This window comes from Salvia miltiorrhiza, chromosome 8 (assembly GCF_028751815.1).
Source record: "Salvia miltiorrhiza cultivar Shanhuang (shh) chromosome 8, IMPLAD_Smil_shh, whole genome shotgun sequence".
Lineage (NCBI taxonomy): Eukaryota > Viridiplantae > Streptophyta > Magnoliopsida > Lamiales > Lamiaceae > Salvia > Salvia miltiorrhiza.
Genome location: NC_080394.1, coordinates 41,758,224 through 41,783,690, shown reverse-complemented (window position 1 = coordinate 41,783,690; position 25,467 = coordinate 41,758,224). Strand labels below are relative to the sequence as shown.

The window sequence follows — 25,467 nt, the reverse complement described above, 5'->3', positions numbered from 1 at the left end:
AGACAAAAATAGAAGATTTTTGTCAGAGATAGACGAATTGAAAGATATGCCCATCGTATTTTTGTTCGACACCGAACGAGGAGTCTGTTTCGCAACCTCTAAAGAGTAATCGCACCCATAGGCTGAACCACTACGGTTTCATCCGCGTGCCTGACTTAGAATTTGAGTTGAGCTCGATTAAGTTCGAGGCGAGAAACCTGAGATTGATGCCTATATGGTATTTAGATATAATTTTGGAATGGACTGGCAAGAGGAAAACCATATGACGATACAAGACAAGGAGAGACGAATAACGCTTCATTTTCCAGGCCAAGAGCCTACCTCGTCTATTTGGCGTTAAGAGAAAATGGAAGAAGACGCCGATCATCTCGGCGCTGCAAGCAAGAAAGTTCTTGCGGAGAAATGATACAACCGCGTACGTTGTATATCCGAACCAGAGAGACGAAACCGAAGAAAACGTTGATGATGCCAGTCGTCCGAAAGTATAAAGATGTTTTTCCCTAAGACCTTATCGGGTTTACCCCAGACCGCCAGTTAGGGTTACGATTGATGTAGAGTCCGGCGCGACACCGATGTCAAAAGCACCAATTGGTTTGTCAGGGAGAAGGATGGAAGCTTGAGGTTGTGTATCGATTATCGAGAGTTGAACAAAGTGATGATAAAGGATGAGTATCCATTACCCTGGATCGATAATCTGTTCGATCAACTACAAAGAGCGAGCACTTTTTCAAAGTTTGATTTGAGAACGAGATACCACCAGCTGAAGATACGAGTGGGAGATATTTCCAGAGATGACATCTCGTATGAGACATAGACACCATGAGTTTATAATAATGCCTTTTAGATTGACGAATGACCCGACAGTATTCATGGATCTCATGAATCGCGTTTTTCACGAATACCTAGACAAGTTCGTGTTAGTCTTCATAGACGATATCCCGACTTACTCGAAGAGTAAACGAGAACACAAAGAGTGTTCGATGACCATGTTGAAAAGATTACGAGCTAAAGAGTTTTATGCGAAGATAGTAAATACGAGTTTTGCTTTGCGAGGGGATTTGAGGTAGACCCCGCAAAAGTTTAAGCGGTACAGGAAGGGAGAACGCCAACCACACCGCATGAGATTCACAGTTTCCTAGAAATTGCAAAGTATTATCGACGTTTATCGAGGGCTTTTCGAGAATCGCTAAGCCTTTGACACACCTGTTAAAGAAAGAAGTCAAGTTCGATTGGCCGAACGATTGTGAATGAAGTTTTTAAGATCTAAAGAAGAGACTTAGTACGCAAACTGCATTGATGCATCGAAGAATGGTCTAGGATGTGGGCTGAGTTAAGAGGGAAAAGATATCTTATCTTTTGATAAGTTTGAAGCCGAGCTCCGCTCGGGAAGCAAAGCTAAAATTGAGCTCTGCTCTGCTCTGACGACAGAGCTGAAAGCATTCCTCTGCACTGGCACCGATTTCTCTGACCGGTGCGAGACTAATTTTAGAAATAAAGGAGTTAAAGCAAGTGGAGACCACACGAGATGAAGTATCTAACGCAAGATTTAGATTTAGCAGCCGTAGTGCATGCTTTGAAGGTATGGAGACACCATCTCTACGAAGTACAATGTAAGTTATACACCGATCATGACAGTCTCAAATTTTTCTTTGAGCTACGAAGGAGACGATCAGAGTTAGTGAAGGACTATGAGCATGATTCATGAGTTATAGAAGTTTGAGGATGATTTAAGTGAGACGAGTTACCCAAGATTTTGGGAAAAAGCTTGAAGTTCATAAGTCGATTTGAAGATTTGAATGTGTATGAGTTCTTGAGCATGCTAGGATAATAAATGTTGGTTTGGATTGATGATTAGAAGTGTTGAAACGAGTTCTTTTGTTTTGCCGAATACTGCTGAGTTTTAGCTCTGCTCTGGCAGAGAGTTAGGGATTCCGCTAACAAAGTGATTCCGCGGATGAAGAGATCCCACTGATATTGTAACTGACGCAGGAAAGTTAGGATTTCTCCTTACTCGAGAAGTGAATCTAATCGAGGAATTCGAGAAGATGGATCGAGAGGTAATAATACCCCCGCAAAGCACTGAGCTTTACACCAGACCCACGATCGAGGAGCCCTGCTCCACCAATAGAGCCTATGTTTTGAGCAGTCTTTGTTTTAGACAGAGCTGACGCCAATTTCTCTGCTCTGACAGAGAAATCACGATTCCTCTGCTCTGGCAGAGAAGAATAAAAGATGGAAGGGTTTCGAATAAAGTTTCGAACCGAGAGAGAAGAGAATTATCAAGAGGCGGCAGATAATGCCATTTTGTTTAAGGAAAGAAACCGAGCGTGTCTGATAAAGGAAAGTTGAAGGATGAAGTCACAAGTGAATCCGTACTTTATAGATAGTAGTAGTGTCAAGACACTGCAAAGAGTACTACGGTACTGAGATATGAGATCATAGTTAAGATGAGATGGAGTTATGATGATAAATAGAGATTTTGAGCATTTGAGTTACACTTTTGATGAGACGAGGGCGCCGAGATATAAATGCGAGATTAGGACGAGAAGAGATTTTTGCGCCAGAGCGGAAGCTATTCCTCTGATGATTCATTCCGCTGCTCTGGCCAAGGATTCCGCTGCTCTGGAATTTGATTCCTCTGGCGTCTTGATTTCGCTACTCTGGTTAGTGATTTCGCTGCTCTAACAGAGAAGGTATGAAATACGTGCCAAGACTGAAACGACGTTTTGATTAGAGAATGAGAAGCGAGTGATGGCATCTTTCATAGAAAGATGTTTGATGTGTTAACACGTGGAGGTGCCACTTTGGCAACTTTATACGAATTTACTTCCACGATAGAAGTGAGACTTTATACCTTGAGTTATGACAACGATGAGCAAATTTGAGAGGAGGAAAAACCGATGGTCGAGTAATCACTGATAGATTCTTTTTGACGTTAGAAACGATGTTTATGTAAGTTTTCCCTATCTTAGGGAGCGTGTTAGTTTCGAGTTTAAGAAAGACTCAAACCGAGATATATAGGACCTTATGATGTATTAGAAGGAGTAGGCCAAGTAGCCTATAATTAGCGTTGCCTCCGAGCTTCGCGAACGTTCAAGACGTTTTCCCATGTTTCTCAACTGAGAAAGTAGATGTTTGTTTCAAAACACGTCGCCCAGGAAGAAGAGTCCCTGGAACAAGTTTTGAGCTACGAAGAGAGAGACCTAATGCGATACTGGACCAGAAGATCCAACAATTGAGGACCAAGTCGATTCCTTTGGTGAAAATCCAATGGGGACATCACGGTCAAGGAGAGTCAACATGGGAACGTGAAGAAAAGATGATTGTAAACAGATGTTTAAAGCAACAGTTACAAAATAGCCAATCTCCAATAACCTCGAATGGCTACGGAGCACAAAATTCTAGATGACTACAAAGCGAGGAAATTGATTGTCACATTTGATGGACTACTTGGAATTAACGGGAATGTATTCCCTAGAGTTTGAAGAGAGGATGAAAGAGAAGTACCCAGAGCTTTATCCCGGAGATGAATAACTCAAATTTCGGGACGAAATTTCTTTTAAGGGGGGTAGGATGTAACACCCCGTACCTTTCCTTATGATAAGAGATAGTGTTTTAACACTACTAAGAGTACTGAGATGTCGAGATGCGAGATTATAGAGTTATGAGATGGAGACGTTGATTAATTTTGAGATAAGATGAGATGAAAGACGAGAGATAGAGTTGAGGTAGTGATTTAGAATCACTATAAAAAGGATTAAGCTAGAATGACAATTAGATTAATGACGAGTGATGGTCCGTTTTAACGTGGCAATTTTGTGAGTAAATTGTTTGACGTTATGTGATTTATATGTTATGTGCGCACTTATGTTATTTGAGTCAGTATGATTTTCGAAAACTTAGCATATGTGTTGATTTTACCGTCGCACACCCCTACACTCACAAACAATATTTTAATCCTTTCTCACATGTGGCTAATTAGCCGGATGAGACCTATTGATTAAGGGGGAGACAAAGCACTATTCAAGCATTTAATGCTACTTATCCAATGGAATAAGAATCTTGCTAAAACCGAGGAGTCCCTCTCTCTTTCGGTCATTCTCATCATTTTCGGCCTTCACCGCCTTCTCTCTCCCCCCCCCCCGATATTTCTTCTCTCCTCCATTGGAGACTAAGCTCGAAGCTTCACCAATCACAACTGAGACAGAATACTCCGATAAATCTAGCCTTAAACACTTTCCACGCTTGTTTCAAGAAGATTTGTTGAGTTCTAATCGGAAGAATCGAGAAAAGACGCCTTTTTCTTGAAACTCTTTGAGTAAGTGTTCTGCTTTTTGGAGTCTAGACTTGTTGTGAGAAGTATGTGGTGATTTATGTGAGTATTAAGATGTTTGAAGAATGAGAAACTCCCCCACCGCCTTTTTCTTCATTTTCGAAAAATAGGGTTCATGCCCTTTTAAAAATCTTTCTGGTTCTTTTCGAAAACTGGGGTGAGTAATGTGTTATATGTGATGATTTGAGATGTTTAAGATGTGTTTTGCAAAACTGAGTCTTGAGATATGAGTTTTTACAAAATTTAGTTCGACGTAAGAATTTGGAAAAAAAAAATCTGTGATTTATGTCTTGAATGATGTTTTGATGATTGAGTAAGAACGTATGAAAAGAGTTACGTGTTGTTGATGATATTAGAGTTAAAGAGTTCGTGAGTGAGTTATGATGAAGCATGATAAGTATTTTGATGTTTGAGAGTGTCTGATGATTTTTGTGAATGGAAAGGTTGATGAAGTTTAGAGTTGCTCTTGACTGCGTCGTTCTGTTTTGAGTCTTGCTTTACTCAGTCGAGAAGTCATTCCTCTGCTCTAGCTTTTTGGATTCCTCTGATGTTTGATTTCTCGGAACCGAGAAATCGTTTCCCCGCTGCCCTGCCAGCGAGTTCGATTCCTCTGACGTTTGATCCCTCTGAATCGATTCCTCTGAGTTCGATTCCTCTGACGTTTGATCCCTCTGAATCGATTCCTCTGAATTCGATTCCTCTGACGTTGATTCCTCTGAATTCGATTCCTCTGACGTTGATTCCTCTGAATTCGATTCCTCTGACGTTGATTCCTCTGAAATCGATTCCTCTGAAATCGATTCCTCTGAAATCGAATCCTCTGATGATTGAATCCTCTGAGTTTGATTCCTCTGACGGTCGCCATTCCTCTGGCGACAGAGAGTTCATGATTTCGCTGCCTTGGCAAGTTTGATTCCTCTGCCCTGGCGGGTATTTTCCGCAGTTTTTGCCGAGCTGTTCCGCTCCGCCCTGCCGAGTTTTCCACTCTGACCACCGAGCATTTCTCTGCTCTGGTCTCCGAGTCAGATTGATGTTTACTTGTTTGTGAGATGTTATATGTGAGTTGTATGCTTATGTGTTTCTACATGCCTATGTGCTTGTTTGCTGAGTATGGTCTGAGTTGAGAGTTAAATCGAGATTAAGACGTGAGAATCCTTAGAAGTTGAGTATACCTAGGGATTTAGTTTTACTGGGTAATTAGACGTTGAGCGAGAAGTCATTAATTGAGATGAGTTGGATTTTGGTATGAGTTCTAACTGAGATTTGTTTTATCACATGAACTTTCGTGATGATGTTGATGACTCATGAAGATCCGAGCGAAACGAAGAAGTAAGTCACCTGTTCCTATCCGAGCTTAAGCGAAGGACTCCAGGTGGGCAATATTTTGAGTATACGATTATCGTACGAGCTTTCAAGAAATGAATTGATGATATTTATGAGTTTATCAAATGTTGAGATAAATGATGTTTATGAACTGTTTGACTTGCCAATTTTTGATGTTGAACTTGTATGTTACCCTCTACTGATGAGACGAATTCGGTCCTGCCACAAGCGGGATTTTGTGCACAGAGGTGACTGTGAGCCGTCTTCGGGTCGGCCAGTCACGGTACTCGAGAGGGAGGCCTACTTCTCGGTATCGATAATAATGATGATTGTTGTAGGTGTGGTACATACATGTTAAAATATTTGACTGCAGTCGTTTACACATGATGTTATGATTATGAAAACTGCATGCACAGATTTATTTACGCAAACTTTACTTCTGTGCATTGCTGATGTTATGGCAAGCTTCAAACATATAGCTCTAAGAGCGCCTTTGATGTTTTTCTTCGGCGTTTGCCCACTGAGTATTATTACTCACGCCCTGCATATATTTCTAAATGTGCAGGCTAAGCTTTGGAGCGAGATTGGACTGGTGCTGGTGGGGACTGTTTCGTTGATGAAGTTTCCTTGCTGTTTTCCTTGATGTTAGAGTCTTAAGGACGATGTACTTTGATTTCCTTTTGGATGTTGATAAAACCTTAGTGAGATGATACACTAATCCTTTCAAATCAAGCAATGTACTCGCAATTATATGTCTTCATACATATAATTGTTACGCCTTTTGCTGTGGCACTCTTGATATTATACTTCCTTATGGAAAATAAGCTCTACCTACTTTGTTTTTCCTCTTGAAATTCCTGATATTCAAGAAGTTATATCATTCCTGATATTTATACCCTTGAGTTGATTTATGATGTTTTGCCTTAGCATGTTTTGATGTAAGCTTCCGCGCCGATGTTCAGTTTAGTTGTGATGTCCTTTAGTCAATTATTTTAGTCGTATCGATACTCATACCCCGCTATTACTAGCGTTTGGGAATCGGGCTGCGACAATAAAACTCTTATTCAACATCATACTATTTCCTCAATTCTCATAACTCAACGTCAAATACATCTTTCATGTCTATCATCGTAATCATCAGCTCAAAACTCTACTCAAGCATAAGGATTCTCTGGTCATCGCCGTATAGACCTATGAGAAAAAAAAATTTCTCTTTCGAGAACTCTTACTTAATGCAGGGCATAACGGAAATAAAGCATCCCGTAACGCTATGCCGTTTCAACTTCCGTACTAGTCGTCATCTCAGTCTGCTATCGTGAAAAACGTCATCTGTTCTATTCCGTCATCTCGATCTCCTTAAATCTGCTATTGCCTATTCTGGCTTAGCATCACTTCTTCCCATCCTCGAAATGGTTAGCTTTCTTCATTTGGCTAACATAAGAAAAATCCATAATCGGACAGTTGCTCGTCCCGTAATAAAATTCTACGACTTCTCCCATAACTCGTGTTTTCTCCCAAACACTCTTCTTATTACGCCATCCTAGTTACCTAAACCTTCCTAACTCTTGTCGGATGTGGTAGGGACTAGGATGTATTGAATAAAAATGTCTGATCTTGAACAAGACGAGCTCAATTAATGGAATAATTCCATAATAGCCAGTGCTATCTCAAGGATAATGAAGAAGTTACAATCAAAGGAAGATCAAAGGCTAGAACAGAAACTCAGATAAAAACTGAGATATAACATGATGGGGGTAAATCAATACTGGATGTAGAAACAATCCAGTAAGTGGTAAATGAATAAATTGTCCACTGTTAAACAAGGGGCAAGAATTTCCAACCCAAACAATTTAGGCTCAAATACAGTGGATCTAAAAAAATTTCTCAATAGCATATAGTTCATCTCATATAGGAGTTCAATTGGATGCAGAAAAATCTCAAAACGACCAAGCGGGATAGGGACTCAATGAGTCTACTCTCATAATTACTCTAGCGATACTAAACGCGGGTCCCGGTGAAAGTACCTCTATTACGAAGTACAATTGGTCAAAAACATCTATGCATCCTATAAGATCTCCATAATACGTTCGCCCTAGTAGGGTCGTATCTATAAATCGCGATGAAAACTCTAATTCTTATCGCATTATCTCAACTATCTCTCTCTCTGCTTCTCTTCTTCATCTTCATCTTCTTCTCGGTTTATGTTCCTTCCGTTCCCTCTTCTTCTCGGAGGTATACTATTAAAGGAAAAGAATTATATACTAACGACTTCGAAACTAGTCATTTGTCAAAACATAATACTAATTCTCTTTTTCTCAACTCAATTCTATATTTCTCCTATAGAATTCTCACGGTTCTCGTTATCTCTATCGTTCATCTATCATCCTGCATCTAATCATCAATCTCAAAATTCTAAAGTGACATCTAGCTCTCTAGTCAGCAACGTCACCTCTATATAATAGGGAAACTTGCCTCTCTTTTGAGGTCTTACTCAAGCACGAAGGTTCCTTGTTCATAACGCCCTATACTATAATGATACTCTCGCTTATGCAAGCATCATAGGGACTAAGCGTCATATATGTTCTATACTATGCTCCTAGCTATGTTCATTAGCTATGCATCACTATAGATATATCTATACATAGTCTCAGTCGTCATCTATCACTCTCCCATCTCGTCTTCGTCATCGCCATCATCTGACATCCTACTCTCAGCATCGTCAGTCGGTGCATCCTCACTCGACTTCGTCTCTTTCTCCTCATACTCGTCTATGGTCCGATACACATTATCATCGCTCGGCTCATCCTCGACATTCGTGTCATAAGTTCACCCAAGGTGTCATCCTCGTCCGGGATATACTCCCTGAACCATCGCTGCATCGCTCTCTCAATATAACTCGGCATCTCATCCTTGTTTGGCACAATGGGGCATCGGCTATACTAGCCTCAACATATCTCCTTATCTTCATCATCTCAAAATTCATCATCATCAAACAATTCCGTCATCATCAAAACAATACATCACTCGTTAGTGCATCAAACTCAACTCTCATCAGAAAAGCTGTATGAAACAACATCAAACTCTTACCTCGTTAAGCCGGAGGAGATGGGGTGCTGGGGTTTTGGTTCACACAGACTCTCTCTCAAACTAGTCTAAGAACTCAAATTAGACTAGTACTTACTCTTAAAATAGTAGAAGCAATCAACGGTTCAACTCAATCAAGCAATTAACTCAGAGCAGACGACCTGCTCTGATACCACTCTGTCGCAGCCCGATTCCCAAACGCTAGTAATAGCGGGGTATGAGTATCGATACGACTAAAATAATTGAATAAAGGACATCACAACTAAACTGAACATCGGCGCGGAAGCTTACATCAAAACATGCTAAGGCAAAACATCATAAATCAACTCAAGGGTATAAATATCAGGAATGATATAACTTCTTGAATATCAGGAATTTCAAGAGGAAAAACAAAGTAGGTAGAGCTTATTTTCCATAAGGAAGTATAATATCAAGAGTGCCACAGCAAAAGGCGTAACAATTATATGTATGAAGACATATAATTGCGAGTACATTGCTGTTGGGAAATCAGTTCCCCATCCAAACTTGGTAGAAGCAAGAAATAAGAATAAAAATAGACACAATTTAACAACACAAGAATTTAACGTGGAAACTCCAAATCCGGAGAAAAAACCACGACCCACTGAAAAATTACTATATGATAAATTTCTACAATCACACAGTATTTCTCACACTCTCGACTCACAACCACTACACTCTTACAAGCCTTTGAAAACCTCTCACCCCTCTAAAACAAAGAGCAAGGAATTTCAAACTAGAAGTAATCACAAGACTAAAGGTAGTGATTGGTGCAATTGTATCAAAGATCTTGGAACTCCTTAAATAGCCTAAAGGTCTCCACCTACTTTGATAGCAAAACCAATGTGGGACAAAAATCCTCACTTTCATTTTTAACACAATTCCAACAATCTCCACCTTGTTAAAAATGAAAGAAAAAAACACCATTGTCTTCACCGACAATTATGATTCTTATCACAAAGAACCATCATCCTCAAAAGAGAATAAACCTACTCCACCAAATGAGTAGAACACTTAGAATAAACCATTCTAAGAATTTTGCTTCGGCACATGTCGAAAAAACCTTGCTGAAATTTTTGGTGCAACCTTCTAGCTTTTGGCCCTCCTAGAAGTCATCAGCCATCGACATACTTTTCACCACACACCTGCATCCATGCCAAAAAACCATGCACATGTGGTCCAACTAACATCGTCACATCCTCTATCATGGCCATTGGACATGCCATAAGGATATTCATGTCCTCAAAGGACATCATCAAACACGATGTTAGCTGCTTGTTCGGAGCTTTCTGCCGAATCCGCTCCACCTTGACGAGCTCCACCTGGACAGTTTCGCTTCGTATGGCCGGGTTTTCCGCACCTCCAACAAACAACGCCCTTGGAGTCTTTCTTCCTCCCTCTGCTAAAGGCCACCATTGCTGAATTTTCCGATGAAGGACGTCCTTCACTCATCAGCCTTCTTTCTTCCAAAAGAAGTTTGCCCGTGACTTCAGCAAAGACCAGAGTTTCCTTCCCATAAACTAATATTGGCTTCATGTGTTCATAGGAACGTGGAAGAGACAAGATGAGTCTCAACGCCTTATCCTCATCTTCAATTTCCGCTCCAATACTCTCCAGTTCAGAGATAATGCCATTGAGAATACTCAAGTGATCTGAAATCTTCACACCTTCATCCATCCGTAAGGTATGAAATTGTTCCTTCAAATACAACCGATTCGAGATGCCTTTTGCTTGGTACAGAGCTTCCAGCTTTTCCCAAAGCTCCTTCGCACTCGAAATCCCATGTACATTTGCAAGTACATTCTTGGCCAAGCAGAGACGAATTGTGCTTGCCGCCTTCAGATCCAGATCCTCCCAATCTTCATCACTCATACCGGACTTGTTGTTTGCGTCATCATCTGCACCGGGCTTTTTGACTGCACCCGGACTTCCTTTCAGGGCCTTGTGTAACCCAGATTGTATCAGCGCATCTTTGACTTGCACTTGCCACAAGCCAAAATTTATTATTCCATCGAATTTCTCCACGTCGAACTTCATTTGGACTTGAAGTTGACTTGACGTACCGCTTCTCCACCAAAATGAACAGTCGTCTCGCAAGAGACACCCCGCCCGGATCTTTCTCAAGAAATCCTTTCTGATGTGGAAGATCAGACAATGCTGCAACCACAGAGCATACTTGGAATATCAAGAGACCTCAGCCAGGCTCTGATACCAATTGTTGGGAAATCAGTTCCCCATCCAAACTTGGTAGAAGCAAGAAATAAGAATAAAAATAGACACAATTTAACAACACAAGAATTTAACGTGGAAACTCCAAATCCGGAGAAAAAACCACGACCCACTGAAAAATTACTATATGATAAATTTCTACAATCACACAGTATTTCTCACACTCTCGACTCACAACCACTACACTCTTACAAGCCTTTGAAAACCTCTCACCCCTCTAAAACAAAGAGCAAGGAATTTCAAACTAGAAGTAATCACAAGACTAAAGGTAGTGATTGGTGCAATTGTATCAAAGATCTTGGAACTCCTTAAATAGCCTAAAGGTCTCCACCTACTTTGATAGCAAAACCAATGTGGGACAAAAATCCTCACTTTCATTTTTAACACAATTCCAACAATTGCTTGATTTGAAAGGATTAGTGTATCATCTCACTAAGGTTTTATCAACATCCAAAAGGAAATCAAAGTACATCGTCCTTAAGACTCTAACATCAAGGAAAACAGCAAGGAAACTTCATCAACGAAACAGTCCCCACCAGCACCAGTCCAATCTCGCTCCAAAGCTTAGCCTGCACATTTAGAAATATATGCAGGGCGTGAGTAATAATACTCAGTGGGCAAACGCCGAAGAAAAACATCAAAGGCGCTCTTAGAGCTATATGTTTGAAGCTTGCCATAACATCAGCAATGCACAGAAGTAAAGTTTGCGTAAATAAATCTGTGCATGCAGTTTTCATAATCATAACATCATGTGTAAACGACTGCAGTCAAATATTTTAACATGTATGTACCACACCTACAACAATCATCATTATTATCGATACTGAGAAGTAGGCCTCCCTCTCGAGTACCGTGACTGGCCGACCCGAAGACGGCTCACAGTCACCTCTGTGCACAAAATCCCGCTTGTGGCAGGACCGAATTCGTCTCATCAGTAGAGGGTAACATACAAGTTCAACATCAAAAATTGGCAAGTCAAACAGTTCATAAACATCATTTATCTCAACATTTGATAAACTCATAAATATCATCAATTCATTTCTTGAAAGCTCGTACGATAATCGTATACTCAAAATATTGCCCACCTGGAGTCCTTCGCTTAAGCTCGGATAGGAACAGGTGACTTACTTCTTCGTTTCGCTCGGATCTTCATGAGTCATCAACATCATCACGAAAGTTCATGTGATAAAACAAATCTCAGTTAGAACTCATACCAAAATCCAACTCATCTCAATTAATGACTTCTCGCTCAACGTCTAATTACCCAGTAAAACTAAATCCCTAGGTATACTCAACTTCTAAGGATTCTCACGTCTTAATCTCGATTTAACTCTCAACTCAGACCATACTCAGCAAACAAGCACATAGGCATGTAGAAACACATAAGCATACAACTCACATATAACATCTCACAAACAAGTAAACATCAATCTGACTCGGAGACCAGAGCAGAGAAATGCTTGGTGGTCAGAGTGGAAAACTCGGCAGGGCGGAGCGGAACAGCTCGGCAAAAACTGCGGAAAATACCCGCCAGGGCAGAGGAATCAAACTTGCCAAGGCAGCGAAATCATGAACTCTCTGTCGCCAGAGGAATGGCGACCGTCAGAGGAATCAAACTCAGAGGATTCAATCATCAGAGGATTCGATTTCAGAGGAATCGATTTCAGAGGAATCGATTTCAGAGGAATCAACGTCAGAGGAATCGAATTCAGAGGAATCAACGTCAGAGGAATCGAATTCAGAGGAATCAACGTCAGAGGAATCGAATTCAGAGGAATCGATTCAGAGGGATCAAACGTCAGAGGAATCGAACTCAGAGGAATCGATTCAGAGGGATCAAACGTCAGAGGAATCGAACTCGCTGGCAGGGCAGTGGGGAAACGATTTCTCGGTTCCGAGAAATCAAACATCAGAGGAATCCAAAAAGCCAGAGCAGAGGAATGACTTCTCGGCTGAGTAAAGCAAGACTCAAAACAGAACGACGCAGTCAAGAGCAACTCTAAACTTCATCAATCTTTCCATTCACAAAAATCATCAGACACTCTCAAACATCAAAATACTTATCATGCTTCATCATAACTCACTCACGAACTCTTTAACTCTAATATCATCAACAACACGTAACTCTTTTCATACGTTCTTACTCAATCATCAAAACATCATTCAAGACATAAATCACAGATTTTTTTTTTCCAAATTCTTACGTCGAACTAAATTTTGTAAAAACTCATATCTCAAGACTCAGTTTTGCAAAACACATCTTAAACATCTCAAATCATCACATATAACACATTACTCACCCCAGTTTTCGAAAAGAACTAGAAAGATTTTTAAAAGGGCATGAACCCTATTTTTCGAAAATGAAGAAAAAGGCGGTGGGGGAGTTTCTCATTCTTCAAACATCTTAATACTCACATAAATCACTACATACTTCTCACAACAAGTCTAGACTCCAAAAAGCAGAACACTTACTCAAAGAGTTTCAAGAAAAAGGCGTCTTTTCTCGATTCTTCCGATTAGAACTCAACAAATCTTCTTGAAACAAGCGTGGAAAGTGTTTAAAGCTAGATTTATCGGAGTATTCTGTCTCAGTTGTGATTGGTGAAGCTTCGAGCTTAGTCTCCAATGGAGGAGAGAAGAAATATCGGGGGGGGGGGGAGAGAGAAGGCGGTGAAGGCCGAAAATGATGAGAATGACCGAAAGAGAGAGGGACTCCTCGGTTTTAGCAAGATTCTTATTCCATTGGATAAGTAGCATTAAATGCTTGAATAGTGCTTTGTCTCCCCCTTAATCAACAGGTCTCATCCGGCTAATTAGCCACATGTGAGAAAGGATTAAAATATTGTTTGTGAGTGTAGGGGTGTGCGACGGTAAAATCAACACATATGCTAAGTTTTCGAAAATCATACTGACTCAAATAACATAAGTGCGCACATAACATATAAATCACATAACGTCAAACAATTTACTCACAAAATTGTCACGTTAAAACGGACCATCACTCGTCATTAATCTAATTGTCATTCTAGCTTAATCCTTTTTATAGTGATTCTAAATCACTACCTCAACTCTATCTCTCGTCTTTCATCTCATCTTATCTCAAAATTAATCAACGTCTCCATCTCATAACTCTATAATCTCGCATCTCGACATCTCAGTACTCTTAGTAGTGTTAAAACACTATCTCTTATCATAAGGAAAGGTACGGGGTGTTACAAGAACAAAGGGAGGGGGCGCCAGATTCTATGCAGGGACGATTTCTAGCCCTACTTGGGCTAGGAGACATTGGGCCAGTCCAGGGACCAGATACAAGGAATAAAGATGGGCCTCAAATAAATTAATTTATCTATGGTCAGCCCAGACCATAATTAATTTATAAATATCAGTTCATTCCACTAGATAACCGATATTGACTTACCCCTTTATTGCCGGTGTTGAGTCGGGGCTTGTATTTAGACTTATTAAATCCTCGTATTTAAAATATCCGACATCCTTAATTAATTAATCTCTTTTGTAATCCTTAAGCAGTACCACTCAAACCTTATTATTGCGCCCGAACTTAATCAACCTGCAGGGTTTAACACAATAAACATTATTGAGCTCCTTAAGGGGATGTCATTAACCTCTATCGGATACGAGTACTAATACAGATAATCAAATATCATATATTAACCGCTATCACCCAAGATACAGAGTACTCAAGCTACTATATAACTCTCGCTCATAGTAAATCAAAGTGATAAGCGAATCAACATATATATCTGAAATCTTATTAGTATTAAGATCATATAAGTTACCGAGACCTTGATTCTTCACTTAAGTCAGATAGAAGAATACATCTCACTGTGGTCCTATCAATACGTTATGACGTACCAGTTTAGATAAGTAGTCAAGACAAACTACTTACATCTATACCGCAGCCTAAACCAATAACTTGTCCTAGAGTTATTTCGGCTGTGATTATATTATATCTCTTAAGGTTGTTCCAATTATACGGTCTTCTGTGATCTACAACACACCATATAATCTACTTATATAGAGATAAAGAACATACATATGCAATCATGAACATAATCAGATAGGAGATAAAACAGTGAACACAGGAATCATTGTATACAAGCATAAAACGTTCTTGCTTTCAGTATACAAATCCAATAATAAGGCATGAATTGCACAATCTACGGCATGAATTGCACTATCTAAGGCATGAATTGCAAAATCTAAGGCATGAATTGCACAATCTAAGGCATGAATTGCACGATCTAAGGCATGAATTGCAAAATCTAAGGCATTAATTGCAAGATCTAAGGCATGAATTGCACAATCCAAAGCATAAATTGTACGACGAGGGCATTAATTGCACAATCTAAGGCATTAATTGCACAATCCAAGGCATAAAATTGCAAACTCTAAAGCGTTGATTAGAGGCGTGAATCGCACGAGTTAAACGTAAATAGTATGACAAAGGCATAAATTGCGAGAATTGGGAACCACTGTAAGTCAAATCTCTGGGCTGTGCAGACAAAAGTTTTGACTACGACAACCATGGGAAAAATGCGAAATAGCTGGTGGGGAGACAATAAACGACATACAAGACAAGAAAAAATGAGAGATATCGTGAAGAAAAGGGATAAGAAAGATCCATCTGGATATGGATAATAAACAGGCGATGCCAATCTGTTGTTACAAAAACTCAAAGCATCCAAGATAAATATTCAAAGTTTTACAAACTAAACAAGGAAACACATGAAAATCTAGGGATTGGAGGCCTGAGCCGGGGGATCTTCCATCTGCAAGGACTCGTCTGCACCGCTGCTGCCACCACCATCAGAGGGTTCATGGTGCGCAGAATCACGGGCTCCAGATGTCGGCGCTGCCTCAACTACGGGAGTTGTTTCGTAGAACACCCCACCGCCTGGGTAGTTACCCCGGACTGATCGAATACGAGAGCGGATAGAATCGAGGTAAGGTGTCCTCACGAAGGGCTCTGACGACAAGGGGTCAGTGCTGCGTCCTATCACAAACAAGCTAATCGCCTTGTCCATGACCGGGAACCACCACTCCGGAGTTCTCGGCGCATCTGCGTTGATGCCTAGAATCCCCCCAAGACCACTTGAGTCGATGGCATTTAACACGGCGTCATTCTCGCATAAAGCCCGTTGTTCGGGAGAGGCCTGTGTCAAGTTGAGGGTGACCTGGGTCGATTCCCTAACAAGTTATTGTAGTGCCGGAGCTGCAGCATTCAGCAGCTGACACACACCCGTCGTGCGGTGCGGACAAAATACCTGTGTATGCCCAGTACAAACAATACACGCTCCTACTTCTCACAATAAGAACTTAGCCTTAGCGGTAAGTGTAGGGTCGAATCCCACAGGGAGTGAGGAACCACTTTGTTCTCCTACGACAAACTGAGGTGTCACAATTCTCAATCTGTATACTCTGCACAAGAAATAAACAAGATCAATAATAACAAAGGGGTGAGGTTATTCGGTTACGTCATAACTGTTGTTAACATTCGTTTCGGTCATAGGCACACTGATGATCCGTCTATGATCCATACAAGCCCAAGGCGTGGGCCAAAGACATTGGGGCGTTTCAAGGGGTTATACTTCACATGTAGGATGGTTGATTCTCATTGTGGTCACTTGGTCCGAAGGTCACACAATCCCCGGTCACAAGGCAGTGCTTCACTCCTCCGTAGATAGTAGTCATACCCGTTACTCACCAAGTATGACCCTCACCAACCTTCTCTCCCGAAGTCCCCAACTCCACGCTTTTAGTGACACATGCCTCCTGGACTCAACTATTTCCGGCTTTGTCAGCCGACCAGTCATAGACATGCTACGGCGCCGAGATTGCTTTCCTCGTTTGATAACCATGGCTTTATGCCTCGTCACAGTTGATGGATAGTCTCTAGAGAAGCCCAAGACTGAGGAAGGGCAGTGTATCCCATCAACCCTTTCCCCACCTTTTGGATCTACAATGCCTTTTGTTGACGCTGCTCAGCTACTCGGTCTTGGTCATACTGATTGTTGTACCTTGGTATACCCTGGCCTTTGCTTAACATGGATAGCGTTTTACCGAACGGAGATCACCCGTTAGGCCCCTACTGCCCATGGTTTCGAACAGATCCTTCTGGAACCACGAGATTCAACCGAAAGAACAAGTGCCTCACGAATGTTTACATGTTAACAACAATTATTTCCACCCCTAAAACCTCACCAAGGGAATTACTCACACATAACGCAATTCATAAATGCAAAAGGGATTGAACACATTATAGAACGAAAAGAAATACTGGAATAGATAAATAGTACCTAGGCTTCAAGCCTTCGAACTTGTTCAAAAGTAGAAACACAACGAAAAAGGGAAAAGCACGAAAATGTAAATTATTTCGGATGCCACACACGGCGAACTTAATTGAATACTAAAATAAAAACAAGAGTTTCAAGGTGCCAAGAGCTTCTTCACGCTGCACACCATTAGTCTTTTATACTGCCGGATGGTAGAGGCCTAACCCTAGCTGCGCCAGTTCCAAATCTTCGCCGGGATCTTCTTTCCTTAATTAGCTCGATCTTTGATTGATCCTGATTGAAGATGGCGTCCAGCTGCAAGCTTAGTCAACCTTTCCCATTCCTTCGATCCTTCCAGTTTCTTCTTCCACCTTCTACTTGTTTCTTCGAGATCTCCGAGATCGACCTTCCTTTTATGGCTCTGGCTGTCTGCTTCTCATGGTAACGATCAGACGGATTGCTCTCTTTGGTGTGACTTATACCAGGTGGGTTGCTCCAGGTTCCCATGCCCCAAGTTGAATTGGAGAGGTACTTGTTGGCCGAAGCTCCATGCTGGTAAACATGACTTAGCAATCCAGGCTCGCTAATGCCCATTCTGACCGCATTTCTTCCGTTTCTGCTCTACTGACCTTCCTTCCTTCACAACTTCGTTTTTCCCCCTAACAGACTTGTACCGACACAAATAAAGGGAAAAATAGGGCAAAATGGCCCAAAAGTCGAAGACGCATCACACCTACACACTTAAAGCATACTTGCCCTCAAGTATGTAGGTGGATTCACAGAAGACACGGACGAAAAGGTTGAAAGAAAAGGAATAAAACTAAAAGACACGAAACTTGCACAGATTTCAGGATCAGATCATACCAACTTGCATCATTCAGTTTAAACAGACCACAAACCAGAGTAATGATCATGCATAAAGTGTGATGGTAGTCTCTCTTTTCGCTCAAGCACCGGGTTAAGTGTTTACACTCATAATTTGTTGTGCTAGTTCCTCTAAGAGTTTGATTGATGACTACAAGTTAAGCATACTAGTATGACTCATCAAAGGGTCTTTGTTGGGTTGTAATGGGGCATACGGAGCTAAGGTGAGGTATATATATGGTTCAGTGGCTAATTTCAGTATCACCCTTACTCAGTATACACATTCAGTACAACTACAACCAACCCTTTATTCTTCCATTTTCAATGGGGCTCATCTTTCCTCGGGTTCTTTTGTGGGCAATAATTTTTATACAATTTTTTTGTGCCCAGATTTTCTTTCTTTCCTGTAATTCCTTGTCCACCATTTTATTCACTTCATAAATTCTTTCTCCTAGATATAGCATTGACAAAGCTCAAGAAAGAATGAATTCGGCTCAAGTTGGCATACAAGGGATTATTTTTCACATTAAACATCAAAGAAAAATCTGGGGCCCTAAGTCAAAGAATCGTGCCCAAATCACACAAATCATGTACTAGCAAAAATGAGTCCTCAAACAAAGTCAAGATTTCCTAGTCACAGCAAATTCTCACCATAAACATGCATTTTTCAATTTGGTCCTGATCTCACCGGTGGGGTATTCTCAGTATCCTCACAACCACCATCATGCATTTCATACTCAATCCACCAATCATACCAAAACAGAAATCAGCATGCACAATCTTTCACCATCAAACAATGCAAGTAGACTCGACTCAAAAACAGATTAAACAGACACTAAAACGAGAAAAACAAAAGATAAAATAAAACCTAATCTACGAGTTTAGGGGAAAAAACTTAGTTGTTTTGGTCGGAGGACCTTGCCTCCGCATTCAGCCGGTCCATGATTGCTTTGAAGCCAGCTTCCATAGCCTCCCTCAGGGTTGTGATCTCCGCACTCAGCATCAGCAGCTCGTCTTTCACTTCCTTCATCTCCGCCAATAACATTATGCTCTCGCTGCTGACAAGGCGGGGTCCCTCTGGCTCTAGTGGTCTCCTCGGTTCTGGTCTAGCTGCCGCTGCTCTCTCAAGATACACCAAACGGTATCTCCCGCCTTCATCTGCTTCGACCACCCTCCAACGCACGAACCTGCCCAAGTCCAGAAGGCGACTTTCGGCCAGGGCTGCATCATCCGAGCTCTTGGTGTCGAACTTAATGAGCGTTTCTGCCAAGATGGTCACCAGTGGGCAGAGCGAGAGGTACTTGTTGGTATGGGTTACCCCATACTGAAATTGAAGCGCCACGGTGAGCCCGAAGTTCACCTTTTTCCTCTCCATCATGCACCATAACAGGAAGACTTCCTGTTGGGTGACCACATTGGAACCTTCCAGCCGGCCGTAGATGTTGTAGGCCAGCCACCTGTGGCAGATCTGCAAGGCGGGGTCCCTGATCTCGTTCGATTTGCTGATGTTTTTGACATACTTGCTTCCGGTAGACAGCAGTGACCAGTAATGGTCAATCCGACTCCTCCACTCCGGTGTGGCTATGGTTTCTGCCTGCTTGTAATCCTCATCATAGACTTCTGTGGCTTCAATCACCCCCAGGTGGATATTCAGCTCGTTGATTGAGAACGGGAATATCCTACCTTGCATCTGGAACCGCAAGGTACCTGGGGTCTCAATTGTGTAGTTCCCTTTGGGCTTAAACTCGACAATTGTAGCACCCCGTACTTTTCCTCATGTTGTGAGATAGTGTCTTAACACTAATAAGAGTACCGAGATGTCGAAATACGAGACTACTTTTTTTTATGAGTAGATAAGACAGATTGTCTTTTAAATAGAGATACGAGTGAGTAAACCGATGATAGAGTTAGAATGATGAGATTTGAGAAATGAGTTGAGATAGAGATGCTGATTGAATTGAGCTGAGATTTTATTTTATTTCCAACTACCGGGAATAGAATTACCGGATACCGAATTATCAGAGACTGACTGTCCTATTAACAAAATAGGAATAATGAGTTGGAAATAGAGTCGAGGAAGAAAGAGTGAGAATCTTTGATAAATAGAGTCGGTTAGAGAAACGTCTAACTTATCTGAGTCTGCCGACTGTTTTGATGTGACATTATGTGAATTTACGTGACTGAGTGATTATAAGATTTTGTGACGTGTGTCATTATGACCAAGTTGTTATGATTTTTATTTTGAGACCTTAGCACTTGGAATTTTTATTAAGATTCCAAAGACAGTGCAGTTTATTTTTACCGAGAAATTGAATGATGACGGTTTATGGAAATTTTTCCGAGTATAATAAATTTTTATATTATTTTTATTCCTACGAAGAGGAATATTATAATTGAGTGAGTACACTAATATTGGTGCTATTATTATTATTTTGGGTCACATGAATAATTATACTATGGTACTTTATTAATGAGTAATATCTCCATAGTTTTTGTGATTATTATTTAATCACCCTTCTCACACTTTATTTTAATTCTCTCTACCATATGTTATATGCCTAAATTTTGCTAAGTATAGAATTGAGAGAGTAGAGAGTTGAGAGTATATTATGGAGAGAGTAAGGATTGATAGTGTAGAGATTAGAGAGAGATTAGAGTGAGAGAGAGAGATCAAAGGCATTAATTGCCAATATTCTTTAAGATTTGCAAAATCTCTATAAGATCATCTAAATCTTGCAAATCCATTCATATCTCTCAAGCAACTCTCTCTCTCCTTCATCCTCACCAATCGGCCACCTCTCTCTCTCCTTTCTCTCTCATAATTCCTCCATTGTCAACCATTGGAGAGACCTCCGAAGCTTCACCAAAATATGCCAAACACATAAATCACCAACAAAATTCCACCTAAACACCTCCTATCAACTTGAATCCAAGGAAATCCTTGAAGATTGGCTTCAAGACTAGTGAGAGAAAGTTTGATTGTTGGTGAAAAACTTGAGTAAGTGATCTCTATATTCATAGATTAAACTTGTATGATGATATATATGAGTATATTTGAAGGATTGAAGCAAGAAATCACCCCCTCTTTTATTCTTCAAGATTTTCGAAAATTTGGGTGTTCTACCCTTCAAAAAAATTTCTTCTTCTTTCCTTGAATTGAGGTGAGAAAAATGATCCTATGTGAGGTTTGGTGATGATTAGTATGTGTTTTGAAAAGCTATGCTTTGAGATGTAAAATTTTGATGAGTTTAGTTTACCCCCAAATTGGGAACTTTTGTGTTGATGGTTTAAATGATGAATTGATGATGTATATGAGTCCATGAGATGTATATGATGATGATTGATGGAGTAAATTGAGCATATGATGTCAAATGATGATTTTGATATGAAGTTAGTTTACTAAAATTAGGGCTATGTGTATCTATGCTCTAATTTATAAGATTGATGGAGTATATGTGAGTTTAAATGACTAAAATTGATAGATATATGATGAGATTAAAGATCCATGTGAGTTTATAAAATTTCAAAGAGTTTAGTTTAATAAAAATTGGGACTTTCTTGTATATATGTCTATTAAGTGTTTTGGCTTAAAATATAGGTAATTGAACATGATGTTAGTGTTTTAATATGTTTGATTAAGTCTTTTCTAAGCTAAGTAAAATTTTGACTTGAGTTAGTTTATGAGAATTTTTGAGTTTTCATATCTTGAGAAGTCAATGATTGATAACATGAGGTCTAATTTGCTTTATGACCATTATGTGAAAGTTGTCATGTTTTTGTTGAGAGTTTATGTGGATATATGAGTTTTTATTAGAGTTTAGTTGGCATGATTATAGGGGATTTATTTGTGTAAAATGAGTTACATGATGTATGAAGTCATTAATGAATGATTGAATGATATTGAGCATGAAATTGAAAAGAGGATTGAATTGATACGTTTGTAGAAACGTTTTCCTTGAGATTTGAGTTTATGATGTAAGAGGAGATTTGAGATTGAGTATGATGAGTATTTTAATGTTTTTGAATGTTTTTGAGTGTTATATGTGTTTAAAATGAGCTTTGATTGGTTTTCTTTGAAGGAATGTTGAATTGAGCATTTAAGAGTTTGAGATGAAATTTTGGTGATTTTTCGTAGGCTACTGACCTACTGTGATCGACGGGTTGTCGATGTCTAATGGCTTTGAAAATTTTACAACATGTCCCTACATGAGTCTTGAGCATACCGGTAAAATTTCAAGTCATTCGAACTTGATTTACTATTTTTATAAAATGCAAAACCAAATCTGCACATTTCTACCGGGAATTTCGGAGAACAGGGGACAAAGTCATTCATCTCAGTATCTTCCTGTGTGATCTAGCTTTCTAAATTTTTATGGTATCAACCTTACTGTAGGGTCTAGATATCCACCAAATTTGAGCTCAGTTTGACAACGTTTACTATTTTTCAAAAATCAATGTTTCCGATTGCTCAAAACTGCCGAATATGGTAGACCGTGGTAAAAACGCCATATCTCCCAAACCACTTGGAGTTTCTGACTCTACTTTTTTTTGAATGAAACTAGACTCAAATACCTTTCTTTTGGTATGAGTCTGGAGTCCAGAAGATGTCGGAGTCAGAACGTGTTAAATTTTGAAGTTGAGTCAGTGGGAAAAACAGAACATGATTTGTTGATGTTTGATTGTATTTTCTTATGTGCCTTATGTGTTTATGTTGCCTAAGTGTTTTAATGAGATTAGACGAGTCTTATATGGGAGATAAATCGAGACTTAGAACCATGATTTTCTTGAAACCTATCCTTGGACTTAAGGATTTGAAATGAGTGAAGAAGTTATGTAGAGTCGATTAAGAGATAGAATATAAGATAGAGCATGAGTTAAGGCATGAGTTTTTGTCGTTGAGTTCTAATCGAGATTCATTTTATGACATGAACCTACGATGATGACGATGATCCCTGAAGACACGAGCAGAGCAGGGAAGTAAGTAACTCCGCTTTGACGGGAGTTTTTGAGTAAGGTCTTCAGGTGGGCAATATTTTGAGTATATATATTATTCGAACTTTCTAAAATGATTCGATGATATAATGATGTTATGAGCTTATCAAATAAATCGAGATAAATGATGTTTGAGAACTGTTTGACTTGCCAATTTTTGATGTTGAGCTTGTATGTTACCCTCTACTGATGAGATAAGACGAATTGGGTCCTGCCACAAGCGGGATTTTGTGCACAGAGGTGACTGTGAGCCGTCTTCGGGTCGGCCGGTCACGGTACTTGAGAGGGAGGCCTACTTCTCAGTACCTTTGATGATGATGAGTTGTAGATGTGGTACATACATGTTAAGATCTTTGACTGCAGTCGTTTACTTATGATGTCATGATTATGAAAACTGCATGCACAGACTCATTTAATACTAACTTATTTCTGTGTATTGCTGAGATGTGGCAAGCTTCAAACTTATAGCTCTATGAGCACCTTTCTTGATTTTCGGCGTTTGCCCACTGAGTATTATGTACTCACGCCCTGCATATATTTCTAAATGTGCAGGCTAAGCGAGGAGCGAGATTGGTCTGGTGCTGGCGGGGAATTGTTAGAGGATGTATTTACTTTATCGTATTTCTATTTTGACGATAAAGTCTTGATGATTAATATACTTTGATTTTCTTTTGAATTTAAGCAATGTACTCACGGTTATATGTCTTCATACATATAATCGGTTCACCTTTTGCTGCGATACTCTGCATATTGTGATTCCTTACGAAAAATGAGCGATACCCGTTTTGTTTTTGATTTTGAAATTCCTGATAATTAAAAAGTTATAACGACATTGACGAAATTACCCTTGGGTTCATTTATGATAATTTCCTTAACACCTTTTGATGCGAGCTTCCGCTTGATGTTCGACCTATCCTTCTTATCTTTTATTCTTTTAAAAATAGTCGTATCGATACTCGTACCCCACTATCACTAGTGTCGGGAATCGGGCTGCGACATGTCTATACTGGTACGTCATTACGTATTGATAGGACCACAGTTGAGATGTATTCTTCTATCTGACTTAAGTGAAGAATCAAGATCTCGGTGACTTATAAGATCTTAATACTAATAAGTATTCAGATATATATGTTAATTCGTATATCACTTTGACTTACTATGGGTGAAAGTTATATACTAACTCGAGTACTCTGTATCTTGGGTGATAGCGGTTAATATATGATATTTGATTATCTGTATTAGTACCCGTATCCGGTATAGGATAATGACATCCCCTTAAGGAGCTCAATAAGGTTTATTACGCTAAACCCTGCAGGTTGATTAAGTTCAGGCGTAATAATAAAGTTTGAGTGGTACTGCTTAAGGAATTATTAAGAGATTAATTAATTTAAGCTGTCAGAGCTCTAATTAATTAATGGATGTCGGATATTTTAAATACGGAGATTTAATAAGTCTAAATACAAGCCCCCCGACTCATCACCGGCAATAAAGGGGTAAGTCAGTATCGGTTCTCTAGTGGAATGAACTGATATTTATAAATTAATTATGGTCTGGGCTGACCATAGATAAATTAATTTATTTGAGGCCCATCTTTATTCCTTGTATCTGGTCCCTGGACTGGCCCAAAGACTCCTAGCCCTAGTATAGAGAGAACACGCCTCCTACATTATTTCTGGCGCCTCCTACGTATTTAATTCTATTAAATACAGCTGTCAGCTCTCAGGAAAATAGACTGATAAAAAATATTAGGTTTTTGAGAGAGCTGTGGGGCGCAGGGAAAACGTGTGGAGCATTCTCTCTTGGGACTTTCATAGATCGTTGTCCATCCAACGGTGAAAGCTGAGCGGGATACAGTCGAGAAGATCAGAGCTGGAGTCAGTTTTTCGCAGGAAACCAAGTTCTGGCAGTCTCCGTAAAACGGCCATAACTTCCTCCACAGAACTCCGATTCAGACGAATCAGGCGGCCACGGAAAGCTCTTTCAAAGACGAAGAAGTCGTATTTCTGCACACAATACGATTGGAGGTCGTTTGAGGGGTCAAACGGAGCGTTAAAGTTGGCTGACCTGTTCAGCGACAGATTGACGAATTCTTCTGAATTCTTCAGGTATTTCTGAACTCCAACGTGCAGCTGTTAAATTCATAGGAGCATGTTAGGATTAATCGTTGTATGATAAATTGATAATAATCCAAGAAACGATCATCGGGCAAAGCGGGACGTTAATTCAGTTTAATATTCCTTCAATTGGTATCAGAGCCCAGGATTAATTTCTTGGCTCTATTATTAATTTATGTACGATTAATAATGTGCGTTTGTTTTTACTGCTGTTGTT

General features: G+C 40.0%; 1 long non-coding RNA gene across 1 annotated transcript; it reads left to right on the top strand.

The window, feature by feature from the left end:
- Nucleotides 1-20,810: 20,810 nt before the first annotated feature.
- LOC130997095 (uncharacterized) lies at nt 20,811-23,962 on the top strand. The gene is made up of 3 exons (XR_009092957.1): nt 20,811-21,142; nt 23,103-23,166; nt 23,689-23,962. It is a non-coding gene; the product is annotated as an uncharacterized LOC130997095 (long non-coding RNA).
- The last annotated feature ends 1,505 nt before the right edge of the window (nt 23,963-25,467 follow it).